Source organism: Podarcis raffonei, chromosome 1 (genome assembly GCF_027172205.1).
Source record: "Podarcis raffonei isolate rPodRaf1 chromosome 1, rPodRaf1.pri, whole genome shotgun sequence".
In the NCBI taxonomy this organism is placed as follows: Eukaryota; Metazoa; Chordata; class Lepidosauria; order Squamata; family Lacertidae; genus Podarcis; species Podarcis raffonei.
Window position 1 is genome coordinate 20,922,389 of NC_070602.1, and position 26,535 is coordinate 20,948,923.

Genomic DNA, 26,535 nt, shown 5'->3' on the forward strand with positions numbered 1-26,535 from the left:
CGGCCACCCTGGGTAGCTTCCAACAGATTATAAAACCACAGTAAAACATCAAACATTAAAAACTTCTCCATATAGGGCCGCCTTCAGATGTCTTCTAGAAGTCAGATAGTTGCTTATTTCCTTTATAAAATAAATTTGTAACAGAGTAATAATATTTTTTTTAAATAATAAATTTATTATTTATACCTCTCCCATCTGGCTGGGTTTCCCCAGCCACTCTGGGTGGCTTACAGCACATATAGAAACATACTAAAACATTATCAAACATTAAAAACTTCCTGATAAAGGACTGCCTTCAGATGTCCCCCCCCCCAATAATTTTATTATTTCTGAAAAGGTAACAGTAACATGCTGATCAGTCAGGGGATTATTTTTTGAACTGAAACAACACCATGAAGATTTGTGATAGAATCTTTTGGTTGATCCCAAGAAATATTTATACTTTGTTACAAACCTTTTCCAGGGAACACTGCCTTGCATGAAAAGTCAGAAGCACAAGCTGCAACATTTCTGTGTTCTGTTAGGAGTGAAGCAAAACTGAAGCCTATTCAGAATAAACAAACAGGTCTTATATGATGGGGGTTCAAGAGGTTACGCCATGAAAGGTCACAGAAATTAATCGAAACGTGAGACCTGGGAGGTCAAAAATGGGCATATTCTTGGCAGAAACTATTCCTGCATTTTATTCTCCTACAAATTTTGAGCCTAGTGCTGATAGATATTCAGATCCCTCAGTTTGGAAGTGCCTGCTTTAGTTATTTCCATCATTTTTACTTGTAGTTTAAGAATGGGAGAATTTAAGGAGAGCCCTACTGGACTAGAAAAGAAAGTCATTCCTGAGAATGCTGTTGTGTTTCTTGAATGCTTCCCACAGGCGTGTGGTTGGTCACTGTAAGAAGAGGATTCTAGACAAGAAGAGCCATTGGCCTGGAGCAACAGGTTCTTATGTTCTTAAGCATATATTAGAAATACCTGGAACTGCCACTGATGGACAGTGAAAACTAGGGCTGGTAATCCTTGGATCTCCTTTGGATAGACTGGTAAAATTTTAGCTTTACAGCCAAAATTCTCCAGAAATACAAACAGTGCAGAGAACATATGAAGTGCTTCCATGTGGGTGACACGTAGTATTCTAGCATGGGTGAATGGAGCCCACAGAAGAATATGCTGAAAGGACCACTAGGGGGAGCAGGATGGCAACTTCTTCCCAAGCATTATTTGGCAGTCGGTTACAGTGGCCAATATTTCAACGGATGTGGTTGTGGGAGATGAGCCCACAGAGATTTGAGCCTCCCCATTCATGCCCCCAGGATCTGAGCGCTGGAATCATTCCTCTGTGTGCTGCCTTCTCAATCTGATAACTTTGGCCTGGATGTACGTACCTAAAACATGGCCTGTCTGATTCATTAAATGTCAAAGAGCCCTGCCTCACATGTTTAGGGATTATCTTTCCCTCTGGAAAAGTTGTTTCAACTCATGCAAAGAGAACATTTTAGAAAGAGCTCGATTGTTTGTGGGGCTTTGTGGGAAGAGCCCAGCAACACTTCCCAGAAGTGATGCTACACCAACCCAGATACAGGTGTGCTGTTTGCCATCTTTCTGGTGCAATGCAAGTTTGTGAGTGTGATACCTGACCACTTTTAATTACCCGCTTTGCTGGGGGGTTTTCTGGAGGGGCCCATCACACCCTCTGACAGTCTCAAAGGGGCCTGTTGAGGCTGTGACAAGCTCCATTGGGCCCTCCCGCTTCAGCGGTGGGTTCTGACGGACCCCACAATGTTGGGCAGAACCCTGTGTGCTTGGGGAGTCACTCCACTCACTTGATCATTTTGGTTGTCCTTTTAGTTTATACCTAATCCCTATGAAGGGACGCAGGTGGCGCTGTGGGTAAAAGCCTCAGCGCCTAGGGCTTGCCGATCGCATGGTTGGCGGTTCGAATCCCCGTGGCGGGGTGCGCTCCCATCGTTTGGTCCCAGCGCCTGCCAACCTAGCAGTTCGAAAGCACCCCCGGGTGCAAGTAGATAAATAGGGACCGCTTACCAGCGGGAAGGTAAACGGTGTTCCGTGTGCTGCGCTGGCTCGCCAGATGCAGCTTGTCACGCTGGCCACGTGACCCGGAAGTGTCTGCGGACAGCGCTGGCCCCCGGCCTCTTGAGTGAGATGGGCGCACAACCCCAGAGTCTGTCAAGACTGGCCCGTACGGGCAGGGGTACCTTTACCTTTACCTTAATCCCTATGAAAGAGCATTCACGTATGTTTTGGGGTCTGTAGTAGCTACAGTTGACAGCTCTTTGGAACAATGCCCTTATCATTTGTTAGAGTAAGGAAACCTCTGGTTTTGTATTTGATAATCAGGTGGTATATTCTACAGTTGTGCTGTCACCTCAATTCAGCTGCTAACGGAACTATTTTCTGAGGTTAATTTAATTTGATTTTTAATTGGTTGAAAATCTGTACTTAAGGTAGTTTAGGAACTGTCAGCAAAGTCACTTAAATAACACAGATGGGATCCCTTCCAACTTTTCAATTCTATGAAATGCTCCAAGACATTGAAAGAAAATAATAGGTTTATGAAAATTGGAAGAAAAAAATCAAATGGTTGAAGCTGAAAGCAATTGTTCTGGAAAAAAGGGAAAATGTAAGTAGCATCCCTTTATCTCCCAGGACAAAGGGGATCCCTTTATTCCTAGGGATGTGGGTGGTGCTGTGGTCTAAAGCACTGAGCCTCTTGGGCTTGCTGATCGGAAGGTCGGCAGTTCGAATCCGCACGATGGGGTGAGCTCCCGTTGCTTTGTCCGAGCTCCGACAACCTAGCAGTTCGAAAGCATGCCAGAGCGAGCAGATAAATAGGTACCACTGTGGCAGGAAGGTAAACAGCGTTTCTGTGCGCTCTGGTTTCCGTCACAGTGTCCCATTGAACAAGACGTGGTTTAGTCATGCTGGCCACATGACCTGGAAAGCTGTCTGTGGACAAACTCCAGCTCCCTCGGCCTGAAGCGAGATGAGCGCTGCACCCCATAGTTGCCTTTGGCTGGACTTAACTGTCCAGGGGTCATTTACCTTTTACCTTATATTCCTAGATGGCCACAGTCTGAGGAGCTTCTCTGAACAGGTGCTCTAGACCAATTACAAATTGTTTGGAGCAGTATATCAATGACCTTAAATTTAAAAGAGAAAAGATGAGGCTAGCATACCTGGCAGGGAGAAAGCTGGGGAGTCACAACTGAAGGAACAAATAGAACCACTCTAAAACCAGGAAGACTTTGCTGCAAGATTCTATTCCAGAGACGAAACCTTTTATAGCCCTTCCTGTCAAGGATGGCCCAATGGTCAGTGTAGATGGGAGGGGCCAGTTCAAAACCTCAGAAAACTTCACCACACAGGCAGATGCCTCAAATCTGAAGTTCTGTGGCATACCACACTGGAAGCTAAATACAGACTTGAATGTCCCCACAGCCTGCAGCCACAGATAAACAATCACACCCAGAGGTGGGCATTAGCTGGGCTCTGCCAGGGTTGCAGAGAAATGGCAAATATTGGCTCCAGACTATAAGGCTTTCTCTAGTAGCTTTACAGATCATTCTTCTCATTTAAAGATCTTTCATTCTGAACTGGTTAATAATGAGGAATGTGCCTCTTCCAGAATGGCTGTTATTCTCCCCCCCCCCCGCACCATAAACTATGTTTCCTGATCTGGAAAAAATGCTTGCTGGCTTCGATTTCATTTCTTTTTCTCACTTGTGCTGCTCAGCCCAGGCCACACATTTTCTCCCTGTGAGTAAGGCTTCTCAGAAATGTTTGGTCAGTTCTCCAGAGCAAGTAGCATTGGAGCAGTGGACTGCTTTGTGAGATAATTATTCACAAATAATGGTATTTTAAGTGAAGCTGGCACCAGACCCCATGGCTTGCTTTTAATTCACTGAGGACAAAAGAGAAGCAGTACCAAGGGCCAAAAACTTGCCCCAGCTCTGTTAAACAGAGAGTAAATTAAAGTAAGGGTGGAGAACCTGTGGCTCTTCTCCAGATGCTGCTGGAGAAAACAAGGCATTTAAATAACTATTGTACAACTTTAAACAGTTATGGCTTCCCCCAAAGATTCCTGGGAGCTATAGTTTGTTAAGGGTGCTTTTGGGAGCCCCTATTCCCCTCATAGAGCTACAATTCGCAGAGTTCCCTGGGAAGAGAGAATAATTGTTAAACCACTCTGAGAATTAGATTCAGGTAGGTAGCCGTGTTGGTCTGATGCAGTTGAAATAAATTAAAAAATTAAAAAATTGTCCAGTAGCACCTTAGAGACCAACTAAGTTTGTTCTTGGTATAAGCTTTCGTGTGCATGCATACTTCTTCAGATAACTCTGAGAACTGTAGCTCTGTAAGGAGGACAGGGGCCTCCTAACAATTCTCAGCACCCTCAACAAACTACAGCTCCCAGGAATCTTTGGGCAAACGTTTGGAATACAGTGGTACCTCTGGTTAAGAACTTAATTTGTTCTGGAGGTCTATTCTTAACCTGAAACTGTTCTTAACCTGAAGCACCACTTTAGCTAATGGGGTCTCCCGCTGCGCTGCACTGCTGCTGCGTGATTTCTGTTCTCATCCTGAAGCAAAGTTCTTAACCTTGGGTACAGTGGTACCTCGGGTTACAGACACTTCAGGTTACAGACTCTGCTAACCCAGAAATAGTACCTCAAATTAAGAACTTTAGTATAGAATAGTAAAGTAGATTCCACCGTGGGAGCAGGGCCGGGGCAGGAGAGTGCTAGAGTCCTGTCTAGTCAAGTTGAGTGGGATCAATTCCAATCTGTTACCTCCAAGGATGTGGACAGGCTGCTTGGACGAGTGAAACCAACCACCTGTCTCCTGGATTCTTGCCCATCCTGGCTTATAAAAGCTAGCCGGGAAGGACTGGGCGATGGGCTTCGTGGGGTGGTGAATGCTTCCCTCCGTGAGGGAGCCTTCCCAGACCCGCTGAAAGAGGCGGTTATTAAACCGCTTCTTAAAAAACCATCTTTAGATGCGGCCACGATGGCCAACTATCGCCCAGTCTCAAATCTTCCATTCTTGGGCAAGGTGATTGAGCGAGCAGTTGCCGAACAACTCCAGGCATGCCTGGAAGAAGCGGACCATTTGGATCCCTTCCAGTCGGGATTCAGGCCTCATCATGGGACTGAAACTGCCTTGGTCGCACTGGTTGATGATCTCCGCCGGGCTAGGGACAAAGGTGAGAGCTGTTTCCTAGTTCTGCTGGATCTCTCAGTGGCGTTTGATACCATCAACCATAACATCCTTCTGGACCGTCTTCAGGGGCTGGGAGCTGGAGGCACTGTCATACAGTGGTTCCGCTCCTTCCTCCTGGGCCGTGTTCAGAAAGTGGTGGTGGGGGATGAGTGTTCAGACCCCTGGGCTCTCACTTGTGGGGTGCCTTAGGGTTCTGTCCTCTCCCCCATGTTTTTCAACATTTACATGCAGCCGCTGGGAGAGATCATCAGGAGGTTTGGGCTGGGTGTTCATCAGTATGCGGATGATACCCAGCTCTACCTCTCTTTTAAATCAGAACCAGTGAGGGCGGTGAAGGTCCTGTGTGAGTGTCTGGAGGCGGTTGGAGGATGGATGGCGGCTAACAGATTGAGGTTGAATCCTGACAAGACAGAAGTACTGTTTTTGGGGGACAGGAGGCGGGCAGGTGTGGAGGATTCCCTGGTCCTGAATGGGGTAATTGTGCCCCTGAAGGACCAGGTGCGCAGCCTGGGAGTCATTTTGGACTCACAGCTGTCCATGGAGGCACAGGTCAAATCTGTGTCCAGGGCAGCTGTTTACCAGCTCCATCTGGTACGTAGGCTGAGACCCTATCTGCCTGCGGACTGTCTCGCCAGAGTGGTGCATGCTCTGGTTATCTCCCGCTTGGACTACTGCAATGCACTCTACGTGGGGCTACCTTTGAAGATGACTCGGAAACTACAACTAATCCAGAATGCGGCAGCTAGACTGGTGACTGGGGGCGGCCGCCGAGACCATATAACACTGGTCTTGAAAGACCTACATTGGCTCCTAGTACGTTTCCGAGCACAATTCAAAGTGTTGGTGCTGACCTTTAAAGCCCTAAACGGCCTCGGTCCAGTATACCTGAAGGAGCGTCTCCACCCCCATCATTCTGCCCGGACGCTGAGGTCCAGCGCCGAGGGCCTTCTGGCGGTTCCCTCATTGCGAGAAGCAAAGCTACAGGGAACCAGGCAGAGGGCCTTCTCGGTAGTGGCGCCCGCCCTGTGGAACGCCCTTCCAGCAGATGTCAAAGCGATAAACAACTACCTGACATTCAGAAGACATCTTAAGGCAGCCCTGTTCAGGGAAGTTTTTAACATGTGATATTTTACTGTATTTTTGGTTTTTATGGAAGCCGCCCAGAGTGGCTGGGGAAGCCCAGCCAGATGGGCGGGGTATAAATAATAAATTATTATTATTATTATTATTATTATTATTATTATTATTATTATTATTAAAGCAGAGAAATGATTATATATGTGTGTGTATACAAACTCAGCAGTAACTCAAATATAATAAAAAAAGGATGTATGAATCAGTTTATGAAAGGGAAAAAAAACTATTATACTGGCAAATAAAAATAATCAACGCAACAGATATCAAATTGCACTCTCCTGAAACATCCTTACAACAATTTAAGCTATATATTAAAGAGGTGACCATTGTAGCTACCAATCCAAGAAAGATTCCATGAATCTGGCTTCTGTGGCCTCAGGGGCAAAGTTGAAAAAGATGAACTCAAGATCCAGTGTTTGGATCCTGAACGGTCCAAGTGGGAAATAATTTCAGATAAAATGGAGGGGAAATCTTTGGACTATTGAACATTTAGACTCACAAGGGAACAAACTAGGGTTGCCATATTTCAAAAAGCTCTTTTAAAGGAAATTCACCAAAATCTACACTTCCAACATGGGTTGCCGTACGTCCGAATTTCCCCAGACATTTAAGTGATTTCCGCCCGGGAGCTGTTACAGATGTCTGAATCCCAGCTATGTCTGGGAAAATCCAAATGTATGGCAACCCTAGAATAAACGGAAGGTAAAACAAAAATAAAAAAGATGTCAGGGGTAAAAAAACAAAAAACCTGTGTCTATTCAAAGCAGTTCATGAGCCAAACATCCAGACCCAAAAAGGTTAGTTCAGAGAAAATGGCCACGAGCAAGATAAAAAAACTGAAAGACGGATATGCTCAAAGCAATGAACGCCTTCTCCTCTCAACCAGAAGGCAAGAGGGCAAACTGGGCTCCAAAGATCTCAGAATAAACATTACTTGGAGCCAAGCAAATACAAAACTAAGAATAGTAGAAGAAGACACCTCTAGCTATGAGTGTAATCTCTTTTAGATCCCTCTGCTCCTCCAAATCTCCCTGTTTTCTGAGTCAATCTTTTCTCTCACCCTGCCGTTTCTCACTAAAGTTCAGTTATGTATTAGTAAATGACATCAGGCTTAGACTCCTGTTAAGAAGGGGTTTATTATCTTTAATTAATGATTTGGGGAGGTTGACATATTCTTGAGCCTTATCAGGGCATATTGGGATTCTCAAGTCACTCAGAGCTGTCTTGTGCATGACTCTTGTTCATGATCTCAGTTCAATGAAAGCCTTGCCAAGCCTTCTGTTCTTGTGTTCCAGCACGGAACTGCCCTTAAAACATGCATCGAGGCCTACCTCAGTTATAAGCCAGAGTTTCTTGACCAAAGTTAGCTTCCATTCCGTTCCACAGCTTTTGGGGTGATCACCCTCAATACGCAGATTCACTCTCTAAATGATCTGATTCAAACTTCTGACCTATGCTGTCATACATGAGAAGTTTAGCATGGGCTTTAGTTTCACAATAGTAAGAGAAATTAACTCTCCACGGCCTCCAGGAATAAGTCTCTCTTTTTATTAGCTCACAGGAAAGATATTTGAGTCTACCCTGTTTCTCATACCTACAAGACCGGAAAGTATTTCAATAGTTTTGTGGAGAAGCTACATGACTCTTTCTCCTTCACAACAGAGAAACCCTGTGGTGGGAACCCATACGGTCTTATTGACTCAACGCATGCAGATTTGCACCCCCCAAAAATTGAGCTCAGTAACAGACTACAGTTCCCATGAATCCCAGACAACATAGCCATTGGTCAGGGCAGAGGTTGTATGAGTGAGTTGCCACATGGACAACCTAGTCAGCATGTGACCTGGGCCATGAAACCAACAGATCCTGAAGCAAATGATACAGCAGTTTATCTACTTAATCGGTTTGGACTAAGGTTGGAAACCTTCCCAGTCTAAAATAAAACTTGTGGTTTTATTTTAAAATAAAACACAACATTGCAGAGTAGTCAGAGGTGACATTATCAGAGATAAATTTTATGGTAACTGGTCTCCCTTCATTTTTTCCATTAATTTCATTTCCATTAATTAATTTCATTAATTTCTCACCAGAAGGATCTAGACCACCTTTTTAAGAGATATGTTATCTTGAAATTTATCTCAATATCCTGCATTTTCTTTATTTAACTATCGTGTCACTGACTCTCTTAAAGAAGGCCTCTGTTAACTTTGCAAGTCTGTTGTTGCAACCAGTCCTATATATGTTTGGCATTTATAGATATATTCTTTCCAAAGTGTGTAATGAGGCTGCATGGTTCACTTATGCACCCCCCCAAAATGATCTTTGAAATGTTTTGATTGCTTTATATAAGTTTGCTTGTTTTAATGTTTGTCTCTATAATATATATATATATAGAGAGAGAGAGAGAGAGAGAGAGAGAGAGAGAGAGTTTGTTCAAACTTTAAACTCTGTTGTTAGCTGTTCCTGCAGCTATAAACACTTGAGATATATATATTCCTATACACATAAAAATGCAAGACTCTCGTTGTTCAGCCCCGTTTGACTTCATGCAAATCCAGGATTGTGGTTTGGAGCAAGAGAGGGAGCCGATTTTGAAATGGTGGTTTTAAGCAACAGCAGAGGTTTCAATAAAGCAGGGATGGAGAAACACAGGAGCTGTGAGAATATTGGGGGGGGGGGAGGCTGAGCAATGCTAGAAGGGGGCAGCAGCCGTGTGTGTGTGTGTGTGTGTGTGTGTTTGTCTACACACACACACGTATATCCTCTGCAGGTGGATAGTTTTTTTTAAGGCTAGTTTTATTACCAGTGAGTGTTGCTGAATGGCAATTTATGTGAATGGTAGAATTTAGACTTTCCTGGCTATTGTGAGTTCCTTTTCTTTAACAATAATATAATGGTATGTAAGTGAGTGTTGAGTCGCCTCCCCCCCCCCTTGCTTGAAATAGCAAATGTAGAAGCCCTATTATTTAATCCCCCGTCTAAAACGCCAGCGGTCTCTCTTAGATCACAGGTTTCAATTAGAAAATTAACTTGCATGTCGCTTTGCCATATTAAAAAAAGCTGATTTCCTCCCAGTGCCATACAGATGATACCTTGTTACAAGGGGCTGAAATTACACTTAATATCCTCTACATAAAAAAGAGGGAAAGGCACACAAGGCTTTTCCGCTTCGTTTGGGTTAAAGCTTTAAAAAATAATACGTTTTTTACAAGCCTAGCTGCAGTTTTTATTCCTCTGAGTCACGTGCGCCCCTTGAAAACCATGCACTCTCCATGGTTCTCAAAGCATAAAATAGGCAATAAAATGTTTTTGAAGGAATTCTTACTATATTTGGCTTTGCAAAATAAAAGGCCCCAGTACGTTAAGCCTAATATCATTAACTTTTTTTTGCGGTTTTCATGCAATTTGTAATCCAGAAATCTTTGGTATTAGAAGCTGAAGTGGAGGGTGGGGGGGGGGAAAGGAAGCTAAAACAACAACTATATATGAATATGAATACATGCAGCCAGCATTCCATTTTTTTCCGGGAAGGAAAACGATCTGGTATTACAATTTTATGAAAGGATGGCTTCCCAGGCAGAAATTTGTTAAGAAGAAGGAGGAGGACGAGGAGGACGAGCAGGAGGCTTGAAAATTCAGTAAAATCATAGAATCTTAGAGCTGGAAGGGACCCAAAGGTCATCTAGTCCAACCCCCTGCAATGCAGGAATCTTGGCTAAAGCATCCATGACAGATAGCCCTCCAATGGACTTGCAGCTTGCCGTCTGCATTGGACCCCCATTATGAAAGGCTGGTATGCATGACCACTGGAATGGATTTCCTGTTGGGGAGCGGGGAACTCAGGAAAGCCCAATAGTGTTGGAAGCTTCAGGAATATACTGCAGCAGAGGTGGGGAATGTCAGGCCTTGGGGTCAAATTCAGTCTTCCAGCCTTCTTTGTCTGGCCCTTGGAATTTCCCCCTGGCCATAGATCCTCTTTCCAGGTCCTGCTCACTGGCCCTGCTTCAAGCCGTAAATACTTTTGCCTGGCTGGGATGTGTTCTCAAACTCAATGCATCTGGCCTGCCTGACTGGGGGACAGGGAGGCATGTATGCATGTAGAAACTTGCCAGCTGTACAAAGGCCACAAAGAAGTGGCGTGCTGAAAGAGGGCGCTGAACCTTTTCACTTATCACTTCTTTCAAACAGCCGCACCATCTTGCCCAGCCTGTTTTATCCCAACTAAGCATCTCACATTCCAAACCAATCCCAGATGTCTTGCAGCATTGCCTGCTGGTGGAAATGCCAACTTGGTCGTGAATGAAGTTTTTCTTTTTTTTCTTTTGCTTGCTCATCAAGTTGCAGTTCCAAATCCAGATTAAGAAAGTGGAACGCTCGTGTCATTCAGACTCACTGCCATGCCACGTGAAAACCTCCTCTGTGATGAGCTGGCAGAAGGATGACAAAAGGTTCTAGAAGAATGCCTGCTTTCAGGTTTAATCCATCTTGCCAGCTACCGATGTGTGCAATGAACAGACACAGATTTATCTAATCTAGGCTGCACCAACAGAAGTATAGTGTCCGGATCAAGGGAAGTAATAGTACCACTCTATTCTGCCTTGGTAATACGGTGTCCAGTTCTGGGCACCACAATTTAAGAAGGATATTGAAAAGCTGGAACATGTGCAGATGAGAGCAACCAATTTCTGGAAACCAAGCCTTATGAGGAGCGCTTGAAGGAGCTGGGTATGTTTAGCCTGGAAAAGACAAGACGGAGAAGAGATATGATAGGCATCTTCAAATATCTAAGGATATCTTATGGATGATGGAGGAAGTTTGTTCTCTTCTGCTCAGGAGGACAGGACTCGAACCAATGGAATCAAGTTACAAGAAAGTTGACTAAACATAAGGAAGAACTTTCTGACAGCAAGACAGTGGAACAGTCTCCCTCGGGAGGTTGTGGACTCTCCTTCCTTAGAAGTTTTTAAGCAGAAGTTGGGTGGACATCTGTCCTAGATGCTTTAATTGAGAGTCCTGCATTTGGACTAGATGGCATTCAGGGTCTCTTCCAACTCCACAATTATACGATTATCTATGTGAACACAGTTGAACTATGGAACTGAGTCCTGCAGGAGGCAGTTATGGGCACCAACTTAGATGGCTTTAAAAGAGAATTAGGCAAATTCATGGAGGAAAAGGTTATCAGTGGTTACTAGCCATGATGGCCATGTTCTGCCTCCACATCTGGAGGCCACAATGCTTCTGAATATCAGTTACTGGAAACCGCAGGAGAGGGGAGGACTCTTGTGCTTGAATCCTGCTCTCTGGCTTCCCACAGGCAGCTGTTCAATCACTGGGAGAACAGGATGCTGGACTAGATGGGACACTGGCTTCATCCAGCAGGTCTGTTGTTATGTTCTTGACTGGCCCTGGGCAAAGGCTTCCACTAGTGCAGCAGAGCTACCCCCACTCTCCTCCTTCCATAAGAGCTGACTCCCAGGGGCCGGGATCCCTTCAGCCCCCCAATAAAATATTTGAGGGAGGTGCCCCCCAAGTTGATAGGCATTGTCATTCAAATGGTGCATGTGTGTCGTGTTATGTGTTCAGTTATGTTGGGCAAGGCTTTATTGCCCCAAATATATTTTTTCAGGTTGGCACCCATGCCTCCTTCTGTGCATCACCTAAAAAGGTAAAGGTACCTGAAGTTGAGGCTCCAATACTTTGGCCACCTCATGAGAAGAGAAGACTCCCTGGAAAAGACCCTGATGTTGGGAAAGATTGAGGGCACAAGGAGAAGGGGACGACAGAGGACAAGATGGTTGGACAGTGTTCTCGAAGCTACCAGCATGAGTTTGACCAAGCTGCGGGAGGCAGTGGAAGACAGGAGTGCCTGGCGTGCTCTGGTCCATGGGGTCACGAAGAGTCGGACACGACTAAACGACTAAACAACAACAACTCCTGACTATTAGGTCCAGTCACAGACGACTCTGGGGTTGCACGCTCATCTCGCTCTATAGGCCGACAGAGCCGGCGTTTGTCCGCAGACAGCTTCCGGGTCATGTGGCCAGCATGACTAAGCCACTTCTGGCGAACCAGAGCAGCGCATGGAAATGCTGTTTACCTTCCTGCCCGAGTGGTAACTATTTATCTACTTGTACTTTGACGTGCTTTCGAACTGCTAGGTGGGCAGGAGCAGGGACCGAGCAACGGGAGCTCACCCCGTCGCGGGGATTTGAACCACTGACCTTCTGATTGGCAAGCCCTAGGCTCTGTGGTTTAGACCACAGCACTACCTGCATCCCTTGTGCATCACCTACGCCCCCCAAAAAAATTGGTTCTGGGGGAGTGCTTGGAGAACCCCCAGAACAGACCATGGTGGAGGAGGAGGGAATCATTTCACTTGATAGCCCCATGTTGAATTCCACCCATTGATTCTGAGGAAGGATTTGAAGGGAAAGCGAGTCAGTAGTGGCATCACATAGGTGGTTTGGGTGTGATGAGGGGGTACTTCAAACATATGAGAGATCTGCACCACAGTCTGAGACAGATATGGGTGCCTTAGCCTCATTGATTTTTATGGGCTTAATCAGATCAGAATAAAACAAAGCAAAATGCCTAACTCTGAGCTGGTTTGTGGACTATCTTGGTCCCCTATGTGAATGCAATGCAAACAGAAATTGGATAGGAACCAGTAATCAAATGCAAAAACTAATGAACAGAAGTTCATATTTGAAATTCCCTTTGCTGGGTCTGTCACAGCCACAGTATTTGTCTGCAAATGCTGTTTCGGCTGGGAAGTTCAGATTACTAACTTTCCAGTCCTTTTACCATTTCATTCCAAGAACAATTCCAGTTTTTATAAGTTAATAAAAAAAGAAAATAACTTGAGCGCTTTTAATAAGGGAGCGAGGGAAGCCAGAAAATAAAAAGTTGGGACAGCAGATCAGGAAAAGTATCAGTCTGAGCATGCAGGGTTGCCAAATCCAATGAAGGAAATAAATCTTGAAGCTCTGAGCCTAGTACAATCCAAGGGAACCCTCAGTGATCCCTGAGCAAGAATTATTCAAATTCAGTTTCGTACTTTCTGCTTTTCAGACGTGCTACCAGAAGCAGACAGTTTTAAATAACAGGGCATAGAGTGTGCATGCAGACAAGATTGTGCTGTAGTGCACATGTGTGCACACCAACACACACTGGTGCATCAAAACAAAGAAAAAACATATCTGTTACCATGGGGGGCAGGGGGAAGCTGAAATATGTTTGTGTGCGTTGCAATGTTGAAATTATGTAATTGAAATGGGAAGTGAGCTTACATTCCTACATTTATTTATTTCTTTTAAAAAATCAGTTTGAAATGAGATTTGGTAGTTTTTTTAAAAATGGCAATATTACTAACTCCAGTTTAGAGATCTTCTAGTGTTAGGTTGTGCTCCATGAATGGGTCATGCTGTGACGCCAGTACCACTCTGCTCATAGCAGAATGACATCAAGACACTTTCCTTATTGCCACTTACTTAGGTGACAGATGGAGAAATGCACCTAAGGCAGGATGGGGAACCTGTGAGCCTCTGGATATTGCTATACTACAACTCTCATCATCCTTGGCCAGTGGCCATGCTAGCTGAGGCTGATGGGAGCTGGAGTCTAAAAACATTTGGAGGACAGTACTACAAGGAGGTCCACCTGAAGAAAGCCTAAGTTGTGCAATATTTCTCCCCCTTTTTTTGAGAATTTCATGCTTTGTGTGTCCATGTTTATTTTTGCGCAGAGTTCCTGCATCATGCATTTTGTTCTGTGCATGACAAAAGGGTGAGATGGGCCCTTGTTCCTTCACTACATTGGCTGGGTAAATATCTGAAAGAACAGTGGTTTGCCTTTGCTATGAATGGTACAGTGGAGAAGTAAATAATGTCCTGTTGGTTGCAAGGGAATTGGTATAAAAGTAGAATTCCTGGATGTCAAGATTCAAGTTTGGGGCAATTACTCTTTGGTGAGAGAACCCCAGCAGAGATTTAAAATCGCAACGTATGAAGCAAGGAAAAACATGGAAATATAGGCAGGACAGCTTACTTTATGGTTTTAACCCCTTCATGCATTAACTAGACTTTAGCATATTGGTTATATGAGGCTGATTATCCCACATGTTCTACAATGCACATTTTGCATCTTATCAGTTGATGACTGGCATCTTGGCTGTAAGTCCTAGAACACCTGTTCCCTCCTTTGCTGAGTCCAGCTGACTCACTCCAGCTACAAAAGCTGAGGCTGATGAATAGACATTTGGGTTTGTTGTTATCATCATCATCATCATCATCATCATCATCTTTATTTTTAGATCTTACTATGATTGAGTTTGCCCACTTTTTGATGTGTTTTATTAATTTAAGGCTGCTTTCATTATGTTTGTGATTATGTGTAAATCTTGCCATGTTGTAAGCCGCCTTGAGCATGTTTTTAACTATGGAGAGGATTTTGGGCAGGGTTCTCTCCCAACCCTGTCTTGAAAAGCTGAGGATTGAACATGCAAAGCAGATACCGTACCACGGAGCTACACCTCCTCCCTGTTTGCCCGAAGAGTGCTATACTCACAGCAGGATAGGATCTGGCAACTGCATGCCTTTTTCTGAATGCAAAAACTATCTCCCAATGGAGGAGATATAACATGTCACATTATTTGAATGAGATGGCCTTAAGTGTTATCTGTGCTGATTCCTTCAGTTTAAGTGATAATCTGAGGTACTTGCGGTAGACATAAAAGAGATTAGAACCACTCTCTTGTTTCATATTCCCATTCACAGGACTAGGAAGTATAAATTGGAAACACATGAGGGAGATATTTAAGAAAATAGCAGTTTCCCATAGATTTTAAAGCACTTCCTAATAGGAACTGCATTCATAATTCTCTCTTTTTGGCAGGGTGGGGGAAGAGAGGATATAGGGACTATTAGTAAGTGAGAGATTTATCTAGTAAACACTAAGCTACCGAACCTTAAATTTGTTTCCTTTCCTTTGTTAAGGCTGACAAGTGAAAGGAAGATTTCTTCAAACATGTTTCCTAATATTCAGTGAGGTAAATGTTGAACAGCTGTAACTTAAAGTATGGAAAAAATAAATGAAAGGCACATTTAGGATTTATGGAGCTGAAAACCAAGAATCCAATGGAAAATGGAACTTTGATGAGCAGAAACTATGCTGTTAATGCCGATTTTTTACTGGTACTTAAAATAATATTAACTCCCAGGCCCCCCCAGACTATAATCTGGAACTATATAGACTTTAGGTTTTTATTTAATGATGGAATGTTAGTTCTAAAAAAGTAATATGGCTGTAAAATATATTTTAATGTTCAGTTAAAATTAACAGTGACCAGTTAACTAGAAAATGACTTGATTCCCAGAATAACGAAACTCTACAGAAGTCTGGAAGTTTATAAAGTGTGGATGGTTTTCCAGTCAAAACTCTCGTGATCAAGGAATTTTACAGATGTGATGGTGACACCCACATAGTTGTCCGTTCTCTGAGAAACACGTGTCAAAAAACCTGAGAGTAAAAGTAATTGCATTCTACTGAAATTCATTTATATGATAATTTGGGTGTGCAATATATGTTCACATTTTCATAGCTACCTTGTGAGTCAAGTTGTTGCCATCATATAAAATGCCAAACATTGTAAAAACTCTGCACAGAGATCGAAAGGCAATGCCTGCCTCATTTGCCTGCAGTCTTCAAGAGATGATGTAAAAGGACAAAGTAATGGAGATGGAAGAGGAGAGTAAGCAAATTCAGGCAGCCATTCTTGAAATAACATAACTTTAGTGTCAGTGTGTAGTATCAGAGATGGGACTCAGCTACATTGACAAAGAAAAAGTGCTTTATATGTGTTATAAAACTGTGACACCAGATGGTGCTGTGGATTCCCTTTGTTCGCCAATGTGATTTCCCTTTATGAGGTTTAGAATGCGTTTTCCTGAAATGCTTTTTGATGTGACTAGATCCAGGGACAGTGTGGTGTAGTGGTTAGAGTCTCAGACTAGGACCTGGGAGTCCAGGGTTCTAGTCCCACTTGGCCATGAAGCTCACTGGGTGACTTTGGGCCAGTCACCGTCTCTCAGCCTAACCTACCTCACAGGGTGGCTGAAAGGATAAAATGTAGGGGCTGTGGGGGAAACTATGTGATCCACTTTGAGATGTTTGCAGGAAAGGTGGGTTACAAAAATAATCAGTCAATAATATGATCTGGTTGGATGGATGGCCCTGCCTTTAAATAAACGCACCCAGCAGCTCTTAGCCCCCAGATTCCCCTCACGAGTGCAATCGTTTTCCGGAAGGTAGGGGGTGCAATCTCCCAGTGGCCCTTGCTCCCCTACCTGGTGGCAGAAGCCAGAGGATGCTTTTCTTTTGCGTTGCAGACCGAGCACATCTGTCAGTTGGGACCAAATATTCTTTCTGGAAGTGAGGGCCTTCTGGTGGTTCCCTCACTGCGAGAAGTGAAGCTACAGGGAACCAGGCAGAGGGCCTTCTCGGTAGTGGCACCCATCCTGTGGAACACCCTCCCATCAGATGTCAAGGAAATAAGCAACTACAGTCATACCTCGGGTTACAGACGCTTCAGGTTGTGTTTTTTTGGGTTGCAGACCACCGAAACCCGGAAGTACAGGAGCGGGTTACTTCCAGGTTTCGGTGGTCGCGCATGCGCAGAAGCGCTAAATTGCACTTTGCGCATGCACAAAAGTGCCGAATCGCAACCCGCGTGTCCGAATCGCAACCCGAATTGCAACTTGAGCGTCCACTGTATCTGACTTTTAGAAGACATCTGAAGGCAGCCCTGTTTAGGGAAGTTTTTAATGTTTGATGTTTTATCACTTATTACTACTACTACTACCTGTAAGAGTGCAGCCTCCCAATGCCCCCTTTCCCCTTGGCCAGTAGCAAAGGCCCAAATCACCTTGGAAAACTTGACATATCATTGGGACGGTCTGATTATGTGTCTGAAAGTGGTGGGAAGGGTGTGGTTCAGTCTTCATGGAGAAATGGAGACTAGCTTGGGGAGGTAGTGTGTCTTCTGAAAGAGACATACCTTGGGATGGCAGATCTATGTAATGGAGTCATGACAAAAGAGACAAGGGATGCCCTCTGCCACCCCTGCTGGTTCACACATCCATGCACACCATGTGATTTGTTGGCACTTGACGAGGATACAATTAATTTCATGCTTCACTCATAAATATTCTTCACTCGATGGTCACACAGCATCCAGGGATGATTACATGTGTTCAAAGGCCAACACAGATACAGAACTTTCATAACACCTACATCCAACCAGCTCATTCCACCAGCACAAGGATTTATGCTTGCACAAGGGAACTTCCTCCCTTTCCCCCCTTGTCCTCTCTAAATCTGTTCTGGGTTTCCCATCAACCGTCTGTAGAAGAATTTGGAAGGGTGCAGGGCGTGTGCAGGGAGTGGAATGGGTTGTTTCTGTTGCACAAGTGAAAATCCTTGCACTGACAGAACAGGTTAGTTGGATGTCACCCATTGCTTTTATTTGATGCCAGTACAGGCATTTTGGCTGCAGGCGCTGAAAGATTGATTCACACATGCATGCCAACCCTCCCTTGGGCCAGAGTATCCAGCGATGACTGCTTGTATGAAGTAGGTCATCACAGATGCAAGACCACAAATAGAACTTCCATATCACTTCACATCTCATCAAGTGCTGTACTTTCCAAAGTTGTCCATGCTTTCAGCTGCTGCTGAGGTGGTCATTCACACATGCACTAGTACCTGAATATGAGGAAAGCACTGCATGTAAAGTGGCATGATTGTTTCCTCTGCACTTATATCTCGGAAGGCTGCTGCAATCATCTAGGACCAATTTTTAAGTTATCTTAGCTACTTAGTTGCGCTTCTAAGTTCAGGTTTTAAATAACACACATACAAATGGCTAGCACCAGCACCTGCTTCCCCAATACAGATTGGGACCCTATCATTGTGTGTGTGTTGTTGGGGGAGGGGGCTTTAATATTTTAGCTCCCACTATATATCTGACTTGGTTAGTCTCTCCACACCTGTAAATTCTTGTGCAAATTCAAGGTGTGCCCCCCTCAAGTCTGGACCATAGCAAGGGGCAAAGTGCTAAAGTATTCCCCACCACGATAGGGTCTCAATCCAGAGTAGGCCTGCCCCACTTGCCCCCTGCACCAAGAGAAATGGCTGAGCAGCTAAAGGAACAACAGTGCATGCCTTAGCCATGAAAAATCAAGCGAGACACACCCAGTTTTCTGAGCACCCAAACAATAGGATTTTGTAATGCAGCAAATACATGACTCAATCAAGCTCTGCTGGCAAAAGATGAAAACTTCAGCAAACTTCAATAACTCTCACATTAACTTTTGAAAGAAAATGACTTTTGCTTGATATCTTTATTACAAGCAGACATCATTAGCGAAGGCAAAGAGTGCATTACTGAACCATCTGTATGTGCTTTGCTAAGCATATTCCTTATCCAGCAAGCACCTCTAGAGAGTTGCGCCCTGCATTTCTCCTTCCTTTTGCATTCTGTGTAACATGGGCTGATGTGCTAGACATGGACTGATCGGCTAGAAATACTAGGGTGTGCCATAAGAGAATATACTTATTAGGGCCACAGTGATGCTTATTTCAAACTCTGCATCCACTTTTTGAAAACTGCCCTTGCCCCATATTTATTGCTGTGCAGCAAAATTTTCTTCCTTTTTTAAAAAGCCAAGTAATGCAAAATAGAACATTTAAGCAAAGTTCAAGATTTACTCCCAGTCCAAATTTAGTCATTAGGGTGGCTTGGTACCCTACTTCAACCATTCCATTGGCATACAGGGTATCCTACTTGTCAGAGGACAGTACTTTATTTCCAAGATGAGGAGCTTTTCTTGGACCAAGGGACACATTCCCTTCTGGGCAGCCCCCAATAGACTCTTTTGGCCATTCAGTTTACTTGTATTGGACCAGGAGGAGAAGCAGGGGTGCACTGACTTCCCTGCTACCTTGTCCCTCCCACTTCCAGTCACCAGCAGCAGCATTGGGAAGCCAAGTAAGCATTGCCCTCCCCTGTCAATCACTGCTGCTCTAAACAGTGTAGCTGATGTTTTGGATTGGGCAACACTTGGCAGCGTGTGCCTAATTCTTCTAGCATGTGCATCTACATCTGAGGAGACTGGATGCGCCAAGATAGCTTAGATATCTGCTTTGGAATGATGGTTTTATTTCTACAATTGTCAACTATCCACATGCTAGTTGTGGATAAGGGCAAAAGTGGGTAGGCAATAAATGAAAATTTTACTTCCAGACAGTAGGCTGCTTTCACGCATCCCTCTCCACCCTCCATCCATCCATCCATCCATCCATCCAAGGAAGAGGCAATGTCAGAGTTCAAGGACACATTCCAACCAAGCATATACTCCTGAGGTACAAAGCACAGTCAGTGAGGGGTGTGAGCTGGGGGGAGTTTGGAGGGCCAGATAGACCTGGAAGGTTCCATTTGGCTCACTGGCCTGAGACTCCCAGTTCCTGCTCTATTTATAGGGCCATCCTCTTTTCACAGTTCTCTTTTGAATGGCTGTCCAGTCCAAGATTTGCTGAAAGATAAAGAACTGTAAGAAGGAAGAACAGGGACCTTGAAATTGTCCATTCAGTTAGGACCTAGAGTAGTCTGAGCAGGCACACTGGTCATCTACTCAACCATGTCTTTTCACTATTATAATATTTATTGCATTTTTATTTACACTTAGAATCATAGAATCATAGAGTTGGAAGAGACCACAAGGGCCATCGAGTCCAACCCCCTGCCAAGCAGGAAACACCATCAGAGCACTCCTGACATATGGTTGTCAAGCCTCTGCTTAAAGACCTCCAAAGAAGGAGACTCCACCACACTCCTTGGCAGCAAATTCCACTGTCGAACAGCTCTTACTGTCAGGAAGTTCTTCCTAATGTTTAGGTGGAATCTTCTTTCTTGTAGTTTGGATCCATTGCTCCGTGTCCGCTTCTCTGGAGCAGCAGAAAACAACCTTTCTCCCTCCTCTATGTGACATCCTTTTATATATTTGAACATGGCTATCATATCACCCCTTAACCTCCTCTTCTCCAGGCTAAACATGCCCAGCTCCCTTAGCCGTTCCTCATAAGGCATCGTTTCCAGGCCTTTGACCATTTTGGTTGCCCTCCTCTGGACACGTTCCAGTTTGTCAGTGTCCTTTTTGAACTGTGGTGCCCAGAACTGGACACAGTACTCCAGGTGAGGTCTGACCAGAGCAGAATACAGTGGCACTATTACTTCCCTTGATCTAGATGCTATACTCCTATTGATGCAGCCCAGAATTGCATTGGCTTTTTTAGCTGCTGCGTCACACTGTTGGCTCATGTCAAGTTTGTGGTCAACCAAGACTCCTAGATCCTTTTCACATGTACTGCTCTCAAGCCACGTGTCACCCATCTTGTATTTGTGCCTCTCATTTTTTTTGCCCAAGTGCAATACTTTACATTTCTCCCTGTTAAAATTCATCTTGTTTGTTTTTGCCCAGTTCTCTAATCTGTCAAGGTCGTTTTGAAGTGTGATCCTGTCCTCTGGGGTGTTAGCCACCCCTCCCAGTTTGGTGTCATCTGCAAATTTGATCAGGATGCCCTTGAGTCCATCATCCAAGTCGTTGATAAAGATGTTGAATAAGACCGGGCCCAAGACAGAACCCTGTGGCACCCCACTAGTCACTCTTCTCCAGGATGAAGAGGAACCATTGATGAGCACCCTTTGGGTTCGGTCAGTCAGCCAGTTACAAATCCACTGAGTGGTAGCATAGTCAAGACCGCATTTTACCAGCTTCTTTACAAGAATATCATGGGGCACCTTGTCAAATGCCTTGCTGAAATCAAGGTAGGCTACATCCACTGCGTTCCCTTCATCTACCAGGCTTGTAATTCTGTCAAAAAACGAGATCAGGTTAGTCTGACATGACTTATTTTTCAGAAATCCATGCTGACTATTGGTGATCACAGCATTCCTTTCTAGGTGCTCACAGACTGTTTGCTTAATGATCTGCTCCAGAATCTTCCCTGGTATTGATGTCAGACTGACTGGGCGGTAATTATTTGGGTCCTCTCTTTTCCCCTTTTTGAAAATAGGGACAACATTTGCCCTCCTCCAGTCTGCCGGGACTTCGCCTATTCTCCAGGAATTCTCAAAGATGACTGCCAGTGGTTCTGAAATCACATCTGCCAGTTCTTTTAATACTCTTGGATGCAGTTCATCTGGCCCTGGAGACTTGAATACGTCTAGACTAGCCAAGTATTCTTGTACTATCTCCTTAGTTATTCTGGGCTGTGTTTCCTCTGCTGAATCATTTGCTCCAAATTCTTCAGGTCGGGCATTGTTTTCTTTATCAGAGAAGACTGAGGCAAAGAAGGCATTGAGGAGTTCAGCCCTTTCTGTGTCCCCTGTTTGCATTTCACCATCTTCTCCTCTGAGTGACCCCAGTTTCTTTGTTCTTCCTTTTGCTACGAACATACCCATAAAAGCCTTTTTTGTTGCTTTTAACCTCTCTAGCAAGCCTGAGTTCATGCTGTGCTTTAGCTTTTCTGACTTTGTGTCTACACGTGCTGGCTATTTGTTTGAATTCCTCTTTGGTGGTTCCCGACTTTTCCATTTTTTGTACACATCCTTTTTTAATCTTAACTCAGTTAAAAGTTCTTTAGATAGCCACCCTGGCTTCTTTAGGCACCTTCCATGTTTCCGTCTCATTGGTATTGCCTGAAGTTGTGCTTTTACTATCTCCCTCTTAACAAACTCCCAGCCATCATGAACTCCCTTTCCTTTTAGTACTACTGTACATGGGATCTCACCCAGCACTTCCCTAAGTTTTATGAAGTCGGCTTTCTTAAAGTCAAGAAATTGAGTCCTAGTATGCTTGGCTGCTCCTTTCTGCTGTATAGTAAACTTCAGAAGAGCATGATCACTCGCGCCTAATGATCCTTCCACTTCTACCCCACTAACCAGGTCATCAACATTGGTTAGGACCAGATCTAAAATGGCTGTTCCTCTTGTTGCTTCTCCCACTTTCTGGACAATGAAGTTGTCTGCAAGGCCAGTGAGGAATCTGTTTGACCTTATGCTCTTGGCTGAGTTTGACATCCAACAAATATCCGGGTAATTGAAGTCCCCCATTACTACTATCTCCCTTCCTTTTGCATGCTTGGCCATCTGTTCCAGGAAGGCATCATCTATGTCCTCCGTTTGGCTTGGGGATCTATAGTAAACTCCCACAATGAGGTCACTGTTATTCTTCTCTCCCTTAATTTTGACCCAAATGCTCTCACTTTGGCTTTGAGGTTCTAAATCTTGGATCTCTTCACAGGTATACACATCCCTGACATATAACGCCACTCCTCCTCCTTTCTTGTCTGGTCCGTTTCTCTGAAATAGATTGTATCCCTCCATTATTACATTCCAATCGTGGGACTTATCCCACCAGGTTTCAGTGATTCCTATTATGTCATATTTAGTTTGCTGTACCAAGAGCTCAAGCTCATCTTGTTTATTTCCCATGCTTTGCGCATTAGTGTACAGACATTGAAGTCCATTAATCATTCCCCCGTGTCTCTTATTTAAGGATTTTTTCCTCCCACCACTAGGTCTGCGTGCTGTTTGCTCCATTCGGTCTATGACATTTGGATGATCATCTTCATCAATTGATAGACTCCTACCTTCAGGAGCACTGTCTCCCTCCCCCACATTAGTCAGTTTAAAGCCCTCCTGATGAGGTTTCTGAGATTTTTTGCAAAAACATTCCTCCCAACCGTTGTGAGGTGCAGCCCATCGCTTGCCAGAAGTCCATCTTCAAGAAACTGCATTCCGTGATCTAAGAATCCAAACCGTTCCTGTTTACACCATTTGCGAAGCCAGTTGTTCACTTCCACTATTTTGCCCTCTCTCCCTGGGCCACGTCGTTCAACTGGGAGGACAGATGAGATGACAATTTGTGCATTTAATTGCTTCAATTTCCTGCCCAGAGCCTCGTAATCTCTTTTGATCTTCTGGAGGCTATTGCTTGCAGTGTCATTGGTTCCCACATGAACCAAGAGGAAGGGGTATTTGTCAGTGGGTTTTATGATTCCTTGCAGTCGTTCAGTTACATCTTGGATCTTAGCCCCGGGAAGACAGCACACTTCCCGAGACATCTTGTCAGGCCCACAGATCACTGCTTCTGTTCCCCTCAGTAGGGAATCCCCTATCACCACTACACGCCTCCTCTTAGGTCTGGTCGGGGTTCTTCCGTGAGCTGTCCGTTCCAAGGTCGCCTGCACATTCCCTGAGGACTGCCTTTGCTGCTCGTCTTCATATACCTGATCGACTGTAATGAGGGAGAGATCCTCAAATGGAGTCTGCTCTTCGTCTTCCATGCTGGGGAAAGGACCTCAAAGCGATTGCATATTTCTAAACAATCAGAGTGAACCCTGGGCCTCCTACTTTTTTGAGTCACGTTTCTCCATATAATTGTTTCTAAAGTTGCCTCTTTTTACATCTGTTGGCATGTGCCTCTTTTTATTTTGGTGATGCAGTTCCTGTTTTTTGATGATGTATAAATGACCACCCTTTGAAATCTGGCAGGCTTCTCCCACTCCCAAAAGGGTAACCATGACCAGAATTTGCATCCAATTCTGGCATAACAGAAACAAGCAAGCTACTCTCTTTCTTTCTTTCTTTCTTTCTTTCTTTCTTTCTTTCTTAAATTAAAGGTTCCTTGCATGAAACCCCCTGGATGGAACTCCCTACAATTTGGGAGGCTTAATCAATTTGGGAGGGTTTACTTTGCCTGCAAATTTCATCCACTTATGTCAACAGGAAAAAAGTTGTGGTCATTTTTAGATTTCCCATTATAGGCACCGGAGGTGAAACAGATCTTTGGATTTAACTGTTCAGATTTGGACAATGGAATCAGAACAACACAGAGCAGGTCCAAAACACACCGGGCTGCTTCCAAATGCTACAGATACAAGGCAAGTATATTGGTCTCTGCACGCCACTACTTTAAATTATATTCCCCAAATGCCATCTGGAAAAAGGGGCAGGGAGAAGAGGTGCTACTCTTGAAAGATCTTGTGCTGAGGGAGTGGAAGCCCCCCACTGATCTTTGGGGTGATAGAGTCCTTGCTGGAGGGTGAATATTTTACCCACTCCAGTCCTTCCTAGAGATGCATGCACTCCCCGCCCACCTATGATTTCTATTGTATTCAGTGGTAAAGTCTTCCATTATGGGACTGCAGCTGTAATTCTGCAGCCCTTATTCTGATACTTATCTGGTTTCATCCCTTCAGAAGGGGTGACCATGCCTGCAATTTGCATCTGATTTTGGCAAGCAAGAAAATAGATTTCAGTCTAATGACATTAGAGGTCCGTCTTGCAACTGAAGAGAGATGCTTTTATATCTTCTAGGTTATTTGACTATTCCCCTTTCGTCCGTCCAACAGCTCACTCGATTTTTCTTTTCACTGCATGCTTCCTAATATTTCATGCGCCAAATGTTAAACAGATGTAACTCTAGTCAGAATAAATCAAATAAGAGGCATATTTAAGACACAAAGCTGAAAATCTAGAGAGTAATGGACAGCAGAGCTTTGACAAGCCAACTTCCTTTAAAAAAAAGAGCAAAGATCTTTTTCATAGCTCTGTGTTCCAATGTAGCAAAGGTGTACTCAAAACAACGGAGAGAAATTGCTGTAATTTTAGAATCCACATTCAACCAGTGTCTTGACAAAATGATCCTCCCAAACAAGTAGGTCATCTGTTTATACTGGCCAAAAGGTTGCAGTACTCTCAGAAAACTTTTTAAAAAGTACTTTTGGTTCCAAAAAAAAAAAAAAAAAGAGGATCTTGCATAAGCACATTCAACAGCTAGACTCAGCCACTGTCTGAAAGTGGAACCATTTTTGCAGTTATCTCAGTGCCTCTGTAGAAAATGTTGGACTATCAGACAGTGGCTGCCATAGGGCTGGTTCACTCAGGAATGGTCCATGGCTTGATAATGATAGCATCTTGAGAGGACCTGCATCTCTAAGTGAGCTGTCCTAGAGATAGCCTCCATAAACAGTATACCTGAAGGAGCATCTTCACCCCCATCGTTCTGCCCAGATACTGAGGTCCAGCACCGAGGGCCTTCTGGTGGTTCCCTGCTGTGAGAAGCCAAGTTACAGGGAACCAGGCAGAGGGCCTTCTCGGTGGTGGCACCCGCCCTGTGGAACGCCCTCCCACCAGATGTCAAAGAGAAAAACAACTACCAGACTTTTTAGAAGACATCTGAAGGCAGCCCTGTATAGGGAAGCTTTTAATGTTTAATAGATTATTGTATTTTAATATTCTGTTGAAACTTGCCCAGAGTGGCTGGGGAAACACAGCCAGATGGGTGGGGTATAAATAATAATAATAATAATAATAATAATAATAATTAACAGAACTTCCATGTCACCTTGCACCATCTCAGACACAGTATTTTTCAATGAAGGCAGGATATATATGTTGGGGTTTGGTAAATAAATTGCAGTGGTATGCAGAAAGAAATAATCTGAGGAGCCTGATGGTTGACAGAATAAAGAAGCCATCATGGTAAACAAAGCCATTGTAAATAAAGGTTTTACATTTGGGCAAAATGGAGTCAAGGAGTCAACACAACTCACATGCTTCCTCACATTTGGCCCAATCGGCTTGCTTCGGAGAAGCACAGTAGTTTTGGGATATAGCATCTACTTTGCACGCAGAAGGGTAGATCCCTGGCATTTGGGAAAATGCCTTGTAGGGATGAGCAAATCTTATCAATCTGGATTTCTCTCTATTTCTCATCCCTTGTGCATCTTAATTTTCACAAATATATGCATCTTTGTGCACAGCTCACTTTTGTGTATTCATTTTTGTACTTGACTGGAGAACTGCGCTGCAAAATTCTGCAAAGCGAATTTCAAAGAATGGCTATGTTTCGGTCCACATGTTGTTTCGCGAAAGGCAAATCTAGTACGTTAGCCTTTAAATGTGAACAGAATCCAGTTTCTTTGCCATCCCTAGCCCCTTTCTGAAACCATGTGGAGCCTCTGCCAGTAATACAGTGGTATCTCGGGTTAAGTACTTAATACGTTCCGGAGGTCCGTTCTTAACCTGAAACTGTT